Raw genomic sequence first — 11,241 nt, 5'->3', positions numbered from 1 at the left:
TAAACCTACTGTATTTACAGTTATGAAGTAAGTAATGTTTATTTGCACCTTTCAAGATAAAATCACAAAGTGCTTTACAGCAAAATAAATAAAATAGAAAGACAGAAATTAAAACAGCAGTAATATAAAACAAGGTAAAAGCAAATCTGTACAAGTGAGTCTTGAGCTTTTCTTTAAAAAGGCATCTTTTAACAGATGTACCTCCTCCAGAGTGTTATTGACTTGGCTAGAGATTGTGATGGCGATTTTCTTCACTAAGGCAAGAATTCTGCCAATTTGTTATTTACTTGAATTCCATGGTGTTCTGGGCCTTTGGGTGTTGCTTAGCTCACTGCTGCATTCCTTCTTTTTAAGAAGGTACCAAATTGTTGGATTGGCCACTCCTTACGTTTCTGTTATCTGTCTGAGAGGTTTATTTTCTTTGTTACCCCCCAATTATGACCTTTGTAACTTGGAGCTCATATTGAGGGTTGCAAGGAACAGCTTCCAAATACAAATTCAGAACCTGGAATGAACTCCAGACCTTTTCTTTGCTTATTTTGTCATGGAATAATGTGGGAACCGACCATATGTGGCCATGAACCTGCTTGTCAGTCAACTGTTCAGTTACTTACAGCTTCTGAAAAGCAAGGGATTGCACTATTACTGTTAAACCCTTCAATTATACCGATAGTCTACACTGCAACCACATTTTAATTGCTTCATTTCAGCTCCACTGTCGTCGTGTACAGAGACAAAATTACAAAACCTGTGTGAATGCCCAACAAAGGTACGTGTCTGACTGTATACTCCCCAAGGGGTACCAATTGTGCAAGCATTAAGTTTTTAGAGTGTATTGTTAATGTGTTAATGTCTTAATGACTGATGAGGTTTACATGAGAAAAATTAATCCAAACTCATTAATATGCAGTATAAAATCTCAGCAGTGCAGCTGCTCTCTAGGAAGTACCTTAAATCTCTAGATATTCACAAACAATAAAAACAGCTTCTTCCTAATATGAAAATATGCGCCTCAAACGATCTGAAATTCTAATCTAAATCCCCATAAAGTATGTACATATACACACATACAGTCTTTAGAGGACTGCCTGGTGTCAGTGAAAAATTTCTTATTTTTAAACTTGGACAAGACAGATGATGGTTCTTGATCCAGTGAGATATCGGCATCAATTTGACCAGTTAACACTTAACCTAGACTTGTGTCTCATACATCACACTGACAAAGTGAGGAACCTTGGGGTAATTTTTGATCCCACGTTCTCCGTTGACCTCCACATTACAGATATTACGAGGACTGCTTTCTTCTACCTGCAAAATATAGTGAAGATTCGTCCCATCCTGTCTATGGCTGATGCTGAGACCCTGACTTGTGCGTTTGTTTCCTCTACATTAGACTGCAATGCTCTATTTTCTGGTTTACTGCAGTCCAACATTGCAGGGGTGGTGGTCAAGTGGTTGGTGCACTTGGTTTCAGTGCGGAAGGTTTCCGGTTCAAATCCCACCCCTGCCACATTTCTCCATGTAATGGGGAGTTGCGCCAGGAAGGGCATCCGGCATAAAACCTGTGCCAATTCAACATGCAGATCCACCTTGCATTTGCTGTGGTGACCCCGAGTGAAAACAAGGGAGCAGCCGAAGGGACTTACTTACTTATTTACTGCAGTCCAACATTAGGGGTCTCCAATTGGTTCAAAACGCTGCTGCCAGACTTGTGACAAGAAGTAGAAAGTTTGACCACATTACACTCATTCTGGCATCTCTTCACTGGCTTCCTGTCTCTAGCAGGTCAGATTTTAAGGTTCTGCTATTAACCTATAAAATTATTCACGGACTAGCGCCTCCCTACTTAGCTGACCTAATTACGTCCTACGTACCGGCCTGCGTTTTACGTTTTCAGGGTGCAGGATTACTTTGTGTCCCTAGAGTGAGTAAGAAGTCTGTGGGTCACAGAGCTTTCTCTTATCATGCACCTGTTTTGTGGAATGATCTCCCTGCATCAATAAAACAGTCAGATTCTGAAGAGACTTTCAAGTCCAGACTTACAACGCATCTATTCTCCCTCTCATATGGCTAGCATACTGGCATGGTATGGTACTATGCTTCCTATCCCTTTAAAGTAATTTTATTTTCAATGGAACAGGTCTCAGCTTCAACTTGACTAAATCTGGGTCTGTTAGAGAAGCTTAGGGCTAGCAGCTGGCGACCATCTTTGTAATTTCTTTGTTTTCCTGTCAGTTTACTGCTGATGAATTATACCTTTTAGGTTTTCTGGCCGACTGATTCTGCTATTTTTCGCTCTGTCTGAGATTCAAACGATGTCACATGGGACAGGCCCACTGACGGCGTGAAGAATGCTGGATGACCCCTGCCTGTGGTGCTGACGCCTGCGTGGACTTCTCATCTTCTTCATATTATTATGTTGTTTGTTTTGCTGTTTTCTGTTTCTTCAGCTTTGTAAAACTTGGCAAAGCCTTGTAATTGTTACAATGGCCCAAGCAGAGGGTCACCCCTTTGAATTTGGTCTGCTTGAGGTTTCTTCCTCAATATCATCAGAGGGAGTTTTTCCTTACTACTGTCGCCTGTGTGCTTGCTCTAGGGGTTGGTAAGGTTGGACCTTACTTGTGTGAAGCACCTTGAAGGAGCTTTTGTTGTGATTTAGCGCTATATACAAAATAAATTAAACTACATGTGGCATAAATAAATAGATGAAAATACTGTGACATAAGGTCCCACATAGTATGTGCAGTATATAAGGGCAGGATAAATATTTGAACTACACACGGGTTTGTGTGCTCGTGCAGACACACAAACCCCATCTCAGGTTTTTACACGGACTTGCATCATCGTTTCTCTTTGAAGTTCCTCTCCGTGCACTGTTTTCTCTGCACTTCCACTCAACCACACTTTGTACACACACATGGTTGCACCGTCCTGCTCATCACAAAGCAGAACTGAGAACATACATTTATATGTACTAATTAGCATTTCATTCTCCTCTTCATTTTTCTCTGCCACACTAGCAGAGTACAAATAAAAAATCGATCGTCACAATGCGAATCAAGGGAAAAGCACAGAGAAATCAATCTGTATTTGAAGTCAAGGTGAGAAAGCCACTTGCGGCCTCTCATAAATTCAGACACTAGACAAAGTGTGACAGACTGTCTAGGACAGAAACCCAGAGGACACAGTAGGTCTCTCCCTCCATCAGATTGTATCACACCCCCTGCACAGGATTATGCGGATCAATAAACAAGTGTGGAGGTCAGGAGCTGAGGACATGACTCCTCAGTTCTAATTCTCATCAGGGCTTCAAATCAGAACTTTGTTGGCATTTTTTCACCCCCAAGCTGGATTGCTGGGAGCAGAATTTGTAAATTAATGTTCCAGGTTATGGATTCCCCATTAAAATGATCCTTCCTGAAACAGTTAGAATCAAATAAAAAACCACAATCATTCCCAAACTTAAGTAGTGCATTGCCCGTGGGGATCCACAGGCTCTAGATTAGGCAGTGTTTATAAAATAGGTAAATTTTTTCAAGTGTGGTAATAAATTATGCAAAGTTCCTACAGTGATTTTAACTGAAAGTGCAGCAAAGTAAAATGAGAAAATTTTGGGAATAATTGTATTAATTATTTGGCACATTTCCACTCAACAAAAATATAAACGCAACACTTTTGGTTTTGCTCCCATTTTGTATGAGATGAACTCAAAGATCTAAAACTTTTTCCACATACACAATATCACCATTTCCCTCAAATATTGTTCACAAACCAGTCTAAATCTGTGATGGTGAGCACTTCTCCTTTGCTGAGATAATCCATCCCACCTCACAGGTGTGCCGCATCAAGATACTGATTAGACACCATGATTAGTGCACAGGTGTGCCTTAGACTGTCCACAATAAAAGGCCACTCTGAAAGGTGCAGTTTTATCACACAGCACAATGCCACAGATGTCGCAAGATTTGAGGGAGCGTGCAATTGGCATGCTGACAGCAGGAATGTCAACCAGAGCTGTTGCTCGTGTATTGAATGTTCATTTCTCTACAATAAGCCGTCTCCAAAGTCGTTTCAGAGAATTTGGCAGTACATCCAACCAGCCTCACAACCGCAGACCACGTGTAACCACACCAGCCCAGGACCTCCACATCCAGCATGTTCACCTCCAAGATCGTCTAAGACCAGCCACTCGGACAGCTGCTGAAACAATCGGTTTGCATAACCAAAGAATTTCTGCACAAACTGTCAGAAACTGTCTCAGGGAAGCTCATCTGCATGCTCGTCGTCCTCATCGGGGTCTCAACCTGACTCCAGTTCGTCGTCGTAACCGACTTGAGTGGGCAAATGCTCACATTCGCTGGCGTTTGGCACGTTGGAGAGGTGTTCTCTTCACGGATGATGCGAAGGAGATGTGTTGCACTGCATGAGGCATATGGTGGTCACACCAGATACTGACTGGTATCCCCGCCCAATAAAACAAACTGCACCTTTCAGAGTGGCCTTTTATTGTGGGCAGTCTAAGGCACACCTGTGCACTAATCATGGTGTCTAATCAGCATCTTGATATGGCACACCTGTGAGGTGGGATGGATTATCTCAGCAAAGGAGAAGTGCTCACTATCACAGATTTCGACTGGTTTGTGAACAATATTTGAGGGAAATGGTGATATTGTGTATGTGGAAAAAGTTTTAGATCTTTGAGTTCATCTCATACAAAATGGGAGCAAAACCAAAAGTGTTGCATTTATATTTTTGTTGAGTATAGTTGATGCCGTGTTTTACAGCTGGCAAAGTTGAGATTTTTCATTTGTTCAGAGCTTGTCTGGCTACCAGGGATTGATTAAAGTTGATATCAACGTCCATTGGTCACTGTTGTTACCTAATATCCCTAATTTCTCCAAAAATATTAGCATTATGAACTTTCCGTTTTCACAGCGTTCATCTTTGTCCCAAAATACATAAGCATACGAAACGGAAAATGTCAGCTTTCCTCAGTTTCCCCGTGATCGAAGTTACACAAACGTACACAGAGGCCACTTGGCTTTTCATATACAGATGGTGTCATGGTTCTCTCCTGGTCATGTTTTTATTCTTGTTGTAGTGCATTAGTTTTTTTCCCCTAGATGGTACACTCAGAGCTGTTCCACACGTGCCACTTTTCTCCTCTCATCACGACCGCACACCTGCAGTGTATGAATGGCTGATGAGCAGTTGGCTATTTAAACTCAGACTTTCAGTTTACCTGTTGCCAGATACTTGAGGAGTTTCTTGCAGATCCTTCCAGAGACATCCTGTTCCTTACAGTTGATCCTCCTGGTGTTCCAGTCCCGCCTGGAGCTCTCCACATCTCCTGACCTTGACCTCGTCTTCAGCTGCTCCCACACACCTAGACATTGAAGCTTCCTGCAGCTTAAGTCAAGGTAACCTGGCCAGCTCTCTAATTCCCTTAATAGAGCAAACTGTCTTTCCTGGTGTTCCAGACACTATCTTGTGCGGCTCCCACGCTGCCCTGGTTCCTGGTTATCTGCTCAGCAACGTCACTTTGAAACTCTCCGGCTCTCCCCTCAGAGTGCGCGGCTCTGCTCCACTCCAGTTATGTTCCTTCATGTTATGGGATTCCGTTCTCACTCATTCCTCCCTGTGACTGCGCATGTTAACGAACTGTTCCAAGAACTCTTCCTAATGCTGCATTTACGCATAACGATGACAAGTCACGAATGCCACGAAGTATACATTCTTGGCCACTGATTACGAATGTGATTTGAGGCAAAGGCCGAAATATCAGGAACCATTACGCACGGTCAAGAATAATGTTATGCGCTATTGCGCGTAACAGCACATCGTTACATTTTGTCACGTTGTGAATGAGGTGACACCCACACACACACACCCATATTCATCCTACCATCAGCTGTCAGATCGCTCCAGTTTGCTCCTCAAAATCTAGATTAATCCACAGCAGAAGAACTTTGTGATTGCATGCTTAGTTGGGCTCTGTGCCATGGAGCGGCGCAGAGAGGAGGAAGAGACGGAGAAAGCCAGATGTGTGGCTTCACGCGGCTCTCGTCTCACTTGTTTTCCCAAACATCAGGCACAGTAGCAGCAGCAGGTGGAACACATAATTAACTGGTTATCACTGCGATGTGTACCACGTCTCTCGCCCTTTGACTGCTGGGATTAGCAGATGTACAAAATGAATGAGTGAATAAACTGGTTACCATTATTTCAAATAACTATTGCTGTTCTGCAACATTAAAAAATGTAAAAAAAAAAATTGTTTAATTTTGTTCCTCCAGCGATACATCATTATCACTAGAAACAGTATACGTATAGTGGTTTTCCCTTATGTTTCCTAATTCAGTTCAAAGCGTTGATTCTCATGCCTTAAATCCCTACATTGCTAAAATTGAGACATTTGCCCCCACCTTTAGAAAAAAAAGAAAAAAAAAGACCCTCTTCAGTTCTAACTTTTCCCTGTAAGCTGCTCACTTTCCTTGCACACTGATGTAGTGGTTTCCCTGTCAATGTGGTGCATAAGAGTGCAGGTTACAAACAGTGCAGGACTAAGTGAAGTAACATTCCTTGAGAAATTTTCAGTGGTGAAGTGTAACCACAGCTAAAATAACAACTCAGTTTGATCTCTCGTTTTATCTGTTGTCTTCAATCTCTGGTGAGGATTAGTCATTTGTCAGGTGGAGGAGGTTTAAAAGGATTTTAAACAAGAATGTTATACTGCCACTTGCTTTCATTTTGCACAAAATGTCCACACACACACTGCAAAGGAACAATGAAGAAGGCGGGGGTAACAAAAAATCACTTTAAATGATTTATTTATAACAAAATAATATAACAATTACAGGAACATAGGATATTGTGAACTGCAGTAATTGTTTTCAATGTCATTTGTAGGAGTGTCCCTGAATTAAAAAAAGAAACAACAATAACAACAAAAAAAATTGACAGATGCAGGATTTGTCAGCTCTTTAAAACACTAATTTTCCAAATTTGTTAAAGTGGATTTCTGACAAGAGGGACTTCTGTAAATTGATATAGTCATGCAAAAAAAAATTTTTTTTTTATTGTGTGTTGTTGTAGCATTAAATATTTGTGAAATGGTTTTTGTTATTTTATTAGCTCAGTTCTACGAGTATATATAATGTAAAAATTAAAAAATATTATATGCAGCACATCTTAAGAGAAATATTAACGGACTGTTCCACCACTTGAGTGCTTTTTTAATATCATCATGTTCATTACAACATCACAAGTTGTGTTAAAGGGGTCATATCTTAATATTTTAAATCAAGTAATATAGGCCACCAAGTTTCATAAGCACAATTCGGACAGGATTACTTTTATAAGGGGGGTGGAGTATGCAATTTTACCACAGCATGTCTGTAATTTTGAATAATATTTCAGATTTGGTTGATTTGATAAGAAAGTCTGGTATAAATGACTGAGATGAGAGTGGCCACTCAATCAACAGGCCTGGTGCAGAGGTGTCACTCCTCAAAAGACCGAAAAAAAAAAGAAAAAAAAAGAAGATGATCCATCTCTACAGTGATTTTCTATCACTAGTTTCTGTCAGGTTATCTGTCGACTTCACCGGCTTGACTTTTTGTGGATGTTTGAGCTTTTCATAGAGCTGCAAACTTCGTGCAGTGGCACAAGCTCAGTGTGCTAAAGCAGGTGATCCAAGTACCCCTCATACAAGGACAAAACAAGCATTTCTCATCTCACAGACTTTGTGGTTTTCCATCATGTTTGCTGTGCGCTCTGTCCACATGCCAAGCAAAGCAGGATCTAAAGACAGACAGTAAGGGAGCACACAGAGGTGAGGCGCTGACATGAACATGATCGCATGGCTCCATAGCTGTTATGTGTGAACAGACTGATACAGAAATCCAGTCCAAAGCATGGATGTTAAATGTTTTCTCCTGGCATGGTGATTGTCTTCCAAATGCTTCTTTAAGCACCGACACACTTGAGATAAATGGCGTAAAAATGCTTTTTCCGAGGCCATTGTTGACATTTCTAATTGCACAGGATTAATATAACCTGTGGTAATTTCTGTGGATCTTTTACAGAAGGTATATTTACGGAGACATGAACAACCTCTCAGTAAAAGTGACTCAAAAAGCACATTGGGACTGGATAAAAATCAGTGATGATCTCTAGTAATTAAACCATTACTTAAAAAGCCATCACTTGACCCAGCTATCTTAGCTAATTATAGGTCAATCTCCAACCTTCCTTTTCTCTCAAAAATTCTTGAAAGGGTAGTTGTAAAACAGCTAACTGATCATCTGCAGAGGAATGGTCTATTTGAAGAGTTTCAGTCAGGTTTTAGAATTCATCATAGTACAGAAACAGCATTAGTGAAGGTTACAAATGATCTTCTTATGGCATCAGACAGTGGACTCATCTCTGTGCTTGTTCTGTTAGACCTCAGTGCTGCTTTTGATACTGTTAACCATAAAATTTTATTACAGAGATTAGAGCATGCCATAGGTATTAAAGGCACTGCGCTGCGGTGGTTTGAATCATATTTATCTAATAGATTACAATTTGTTCATGTAAATGGGGAATCTTCTTCACAGACTAAGGTTAATTATGGAGTTCCACAAGGTTCTGTGCTAGGACCAATTTTATTCACTTTATACATGCTTCCCTTAGGCAGTATTATTAGACAGCATTGCTTAAATTTTCATTGTTACCCAGATGATACCCAGCTTTATCTATCCATGAAGCCAGAGGACACACACCAATTAGCTAAACTGCAGGAATGTCTTACAGACATAAAGACATGGATGACCTCTAATTTCCTGCTTTTAAACTCAGATAAAACTGAAGTTATTGTACTTGGCCCCACAAATCTTAGAAACATGGTGTCTAACCAGATCCTTACTCTGGATGGCATTACCCTGACCTCTAGTAATACTGTGAGAAATCTTGGAGTCATTTTTGATCAGGATATGTCATTCAATGCGCATATTAAACAAATATGTAGGACTGCTTTTTTGCATTTGTGCAATATCTCTAAAATTAGAAAGGTCTTGTCTCAGAGTGATGCTGAAAAACTAATTCATGCATTTATTTCCTCTAGGCTGGACTATTGTAATTCATTATTATCAGGTTGTCCTAAAAGTTCCCTGAAAAGCCTTCAGTTAATTCAAAATGCTGCAGCTAGAGTACTGACAGGGACTAGAAGGAGAGAGCATATCTCACCCATGTTGGCCTCTCTTCATTGGCTTCCTGTTAATTCTAGAATAGAATTTAAAATTCTTCTTCTTACTTATAAGGTTTTGAATAATCAGGTCCCATCTTATCTTAGGGACCTCATAGTACCATATCACCCCAATAGAGCACTTCGGCTTACTTGTAGTTCCTAGGGTTTGTAAGAGTAGAATGGGAGGCAGAGCCTTCAGCTTTCAGGCTCCTCTCCTGTGGAACCAGCTCCCAATTCGGATCAGGGAGACAGACACCCTCTCTACTTTTAAGATTAGGCTTAAAACTTTCCTTTTTGCTAAAGCTTATAGTTAGGGCCGGATCAGGTGACCCTGAACCATCCCTTAGTTATGCTGCTATAGACTTAGACTGCTGGGGGGTTCCCATGATGCACTGAGTGTTTCTTTCTCTTTTTGCTCTGTATGCACCACTCTGCATTTAATCATTAGTGATTGATCTCTGCTCCCCTCCACAGCATGTCTTTTTCCTGGTTCTCTCCCTCAGCCCCAACCAGTCCCAGCAGAAGACTGCCCCTCCCTGAGCCTGGTTCTGCTGGAGGTTTCTTCCTGTTAAAAGGGAGTTTTTCCTTCCCACTGTCGCCAAGTGCTTGCTCACAGGGGGTCATTTTGAACGTTGGGGTTTTTCCGTAATTATTGTATGGCCTTGCCTTACAATATAAAGCGCCTTGGGGCAACTGTTTGTTGTGATTTGGCGCTATATAAATAAAATTGATTTGATTTAGTAATTACTTTACCCCACTTCCCCGCATAAAATTAATTCTATCTGAAAAAGACTTCAAATTTAATTTTCATATTTTGCACAATACAACCCCTTTAAAAGTGACATTTTAGAGCCCATAGCATAAAATAATGCTGACGTGCATCTGTGGAGGTTCTCACTTGTTAAGGCCAGTACTTCTGCACTGCTGCACATCCACTGTTCACCTTTGCATTTCAATGACTACGTTTACATGCAGCCAATAGCCCTTTCATAACCCTTTCATAACCGGAATATTAGCAATAACCCGGTTGCGCACGGCCATGTAAACACCCGAAAAACCCCGAATATGCTCATATTCCGGTTTTTAAAAACCCGAATAAGACCCCTGGGTTACTCATTTTGTAACCCGAATATCAGGTCATATAAATGCGCATCGGGATATCCCCATAGAAAGGAACATTATTCTGTGTTCTGCGCATGTCCTATCCGCAAGGAATCTTGGTCTTTTGAGTACAGCAACTACTTGTATGCAGCGCGCGCAACCCACCGGAAACCACAGAAGCACAGGTAAACAGCGCATTGTTTTCTGCGTCCTTATCAGGTGGGCTGGTCGCAGCACCAGCAACGGCATCACCGCGATTGCCCCCTGGGCTTTTCATGTGTGTTGAAATTCTTTTGCATTTCTCAATATTTGTAAGCACCAATGTTGTCCATCTGCTCTGTTATTCTGTTGCGGTTAAAGTCTGTCATGTAACCGCAGAAGTAAACTCAACCAATCAGCTTCTTAAAAGCATGAAATAGGGACAACTATGGGTGAAATTACAGGGTGTACTGAAGGGTAAAAATAAAAATTTGGGGACTTCAAAACATTTATGTATCCTTCTTACCTTGAAATATTGGAATATATTCCCCATATTCATTTAGAAGAGTCTTGTAATATGATTTCAGACACCACAAAAGTGGACCATACTAATTCTTAACAATAGCTGAACATCTAGTCTGCCTGCCTCACTCCCATCATTGCAGTGGCTCATTTAATAGGGCAGCTCAGTCTCGTATAAACCCTGCATGATATCGTGGGATTTGACCACTTATGGGGACAATCTCTCTTCTTGTGCAATATATACAAAGCATAACTTCACAAGGAAAAATGGTATACTGTTTTCTTTTCAGCCGCAATCACCGAAGCAGTAAAAAGTGGGTTTTTTTCAGTTCCCATTGGCGAAGGGAAGACGGGACGAATGGGAGACATCGTGTCTGTAAGTTTTAGCTTACACAGCTAAACAGAGTAGC

The sequence above is a fragment of the Thalassophryne amazonica genome, chromosome 14 (assembly GCF_902500255.1).
Source record: "Thalassophryne amazonica chromosome 14, fThaAma1.1, whole genome shotgun sequence".
Taxonomy (NCBI): Eukaryota; Metazoa; Chordata; class Actinopteri; order Batrachoidiformes; family Batrachoididae; genus Thalassophryne; species Thalassophryne amazonica.
Note: the sequence above shows the minus strand (reverse complement) of the source record.